Genomic DNA, 3,449 nt, shown 5'->3' with positions numbered 1-3,449 from the left:
AAGCATATTTTTTTTTATTTTCCTTATTAGGAGTCTAACTTATTGCGCCACAATCTAGATGTTATGCATATTGAAAAGAATGTTTGCGACAATGTGTTATACACTTTGCTCAATGAGACTGGAAGGTTAAAGGATAATCTCAAAGCTCGTAAGGATCTTAAAGAAATGGATATAAGAAAAGATTTATGGCCAGATGATTGTGTAGCATTTCCAATCAGTTTTGAAAAGTGGTCAGACATTCTAGCAAGCTTTTTTGAAAATCAATGGAATATTTTTTTCCTAGTAAGAAGATTACTCAAACTCTAAAGCTTATTTCTTCGCCATTATTTAATTATATTTGCTGGTTAATATATATTCTTTGTTATAATATTGAAGGCTCGATTTTGCTTCAAAGTGAGTGATAACTTGGCCAAACGATTTTTGCTCCAATCGCTTGGCGAAAAATGGAGGGAACATAGGATAAAGCTTTGGAATTATTTTTATGATCCGAGGTTAAGTAAAACCGAGATCATAAATAATGCACCAGAAGATATTGCTCCTGATCAATGGGCTTTATTCGTAGAATATCATTTGAAGCCTGAAACTCAAGTAAGTACTTACTCTCCTAGTTAAATGTTGTCCTTTTTTACAGCCTTTGGAATATATATAATTGAATATGAACTAGTCAATGTTGTTGAAGAGTGATTTTGATTTCTGGGAGTCTCTAGAGTTGCCAGAGGTTCTGATCTTTATTTTTACAAATGAACTATTGGCTGCGGGGCAGTCTTAAATAGTGGTACAGTCTCTGTTTATTTTAGTCCTAAATTGCTGTGGTTAGTGCACATTTTTACCCTATTTAAGTCAGTTTTGAAAGATGATGGTTCTTGCGGTTAATATGCAGAAGTGAATATTGCTATAAATTTACATAGTTTAGTATTTTTATGGAGTCATCTTTCATGCAAATGTAATCATGAACTGTAAGCTCGTACAAATAATTCTTCTATAAATGCTATCCTTTTCATTTGATGCATCCAATAACTGCTCTAAACTCATCTATATTCTATGCTAGTTGCCCTCTGCAATTGAAGAGTGGTTGTTATCATAGTTGTTCGTGTGTATTCACTTCGGTTTCCCATTATTAACTAAACAAACTAATGTAATAATATCTAGTCTATAAATTATACTTTTAATATCTAATCAAAGTAATTTATTACATTCGATCTTTCAAAAATGTGAATCGACCCTACTATTTAATTGTGTCCAAATTTAACTTGCAGAAACTTTGTAAGAGGAATCAAGAAATTCGGCAAAAACAAATAATTCCTCATACTTCAGGTGCTAAATCAATTGCAAGAAGAAGGGCTGAATTGGTAATCAATTAATGCATGCATATCTAATCTATCTCAAATATAATGCATTCATCATCTCTTAATTTTCTGCATATCTAATCTATCTCAAATAATAATTAGATGAATGATATATACATGATTGAGGCTGCTATTTTTTTATCAAGTCTTTCTACTTTTCTTAAATTTTAGACGGAAGAGATGGGAATAGAAGTTAGTAGGGTTCAAATGTGGGACATCACTCACAAGAAAATAGATAGAAGTTATGTTAATGAAAAGGCTAAAGAAATAGCGGTAAGACTAAAGTGCAATAAGTAACTTGTTTGTATTTCTTTTTCTTTCTTTTTTATAAGATAATACTATTTTTTTATTCTTTCCTTTTCTTTTTATATATGTAAGAGAAGATTGAAGTACATAGCAACCAACAACCGATGGAATCAACTGTTAATTCTCCTCTTGATGCTCTTGGAGTAGTTTTTGGGAAAGAGCACCCTGGTCGTGTTCGAGGTTTAGGTATGGGAGTTGTTCCAACAGTTGCTTTCAAGAACAACACTACAAGGATTAGTCAAATGAATTTAGGTTCTTCAAATGATGCTGGCACATCATCTAATTGTGGTGCAAATGTGCAAGAAGAGTTGGATACCATTAAAGCACAATTGCAAGCGCTAGTCTCCTATATTGTTTCTAAGGGAGGAGGTAAAATTCCAATACAATTGGCTGGAATGTTCCCTACTCAACAAGTTTCACAGGTACAAATACAATTATCCTCTTTTTTTTCCTTTGCTTTATTCTCCTTGCAGTTGTAATGCTTGGAAATAATGTTGATACAAAAAGTATTACAACAATGATAGGTGTAACTTCAATTTAAAACCATGATTTCTGCACTAGCTTGTGCTCAGTAACAAAAAATTCTCAGCAATATTGATGCTTGTTGGGCATGAAAATATAGGGAGTGGTTTGCATGCATGGATGATGAGTTAGTTTGCTTATTTAATTGTTGATTAATGAATAAGAAGGTTATCTCACAGTGATGAAGCATATGAATTTTCTTCAGAGATCAGAATTAATTAGCATATGATTTTTTTTTAATTTAATGTGTATGATGAGTGTTTGAAATCTTTCTCATATTTAATTTGCTCTTATATGTGAATTTTTTTTAGATGAATTCAAATTCATAAATATCCACTAATTATTAATATATTCCTTTTTCTTGCATTTCTTGCACTCATAATAATTATATTTTTGTTGTAGGTATTGGATTAGGAGAGTGAGATTTCATCACTAAAAGAGTTAGGAAGTAGGTCTTCTGGAGCAAGCAACAAGGAAGCATGACCTTGCTTGATATGTTTAGACGTATATTAAGGAGTATATTAAGAATTATATGTTAAGACGTATTATTAAAAAATGTTACTTTGATACTTTATTTTTGGATTATGACATTTCAATTATGACTTGGATTATGACTTTTGGATCATGTATGAATTAAAAATCATGTTATGATGTTTGATTTATGGCTATGCCTTTTGGTTATTACGAGATTTTTAAGTGAGTTTCGAAAATATCACTTTAAATCGGTGGTTTCAATCTTATTTTAAAAAGCATAAAATTATCATCATAATTAGGTACAAACGGCGGTTAGAAACCCTTAATTTAAATGAAAACAATGCCATTATACGCTGGTAAAAATGGCGGTTAAAAACTGCCATTTTAAACGAAAATAATGCCATTATAACCTGGTAAAAACGGCGGTTAGAAATTGCCATTTTAAACACAAAAGATACCATTATAACCTGGTAAAATGGCAGTTATAATGGTAAAAATGGTGGTTTTTTAAATAGAAATTATGCCATAACATCCTGGTAAAAACGGCGGTTATAGCCGCCATTTTAAACAATTCAAAAACCACCGTTTTATACGGAAATAATGGCGGTTACAAAATGCCATTTTAACCCTAAAAAAACCGCCGTAATAACCAGAATGGCGCCCAGATAATGGCGTTTCTTGGAGGCGCCATTTTCGGTAATAATGGTGGTTCTAACCGCCGTAATTACCAAAAATAACCGCCGTTTTAACCTTATTTTTTTGTAGTGTTCCTCCTCTACGTGTTGTGTCACTTTTGTTCGG

At 31.9% G+C, this 3,449-nt stretch overlaps 1 long non-coding RNA gene across 1 annotated transcript; it reads left to right on the top strand.

Annotated features, from left to right (window-relative positions):
* On the top strand, positions 231–1,639 carry LOC107612422. The gene is made up of 3 exons (XR_001613746.2): positions 231–282; positions 376–1,349; positions 1,518–1,639. It is a non-coding gene; the product is annotated as an uncharacterized LOC107612422 (long non-coding RNA).

Source organism: Arachis ipaensis, chromosome B08 (assembly GCF_000816755.2).
Source record: "Arachis ipaensis cultivar K30076 chromosome B08, Araip1.1, whole genome shotgun sequence".
NCBI classification, from domain to species: domain Eukaryota; kingdom Viridiplantae; phylum Streptophyta; class Magnoliopsida; order Fabales; family Fabaceae; genus Arachis; species Arachis ipaensis.
Note: the sequence above shows the minus strand (reverse complement) of the source record. Positions and strands in the feature narration are given on the sequence as shown.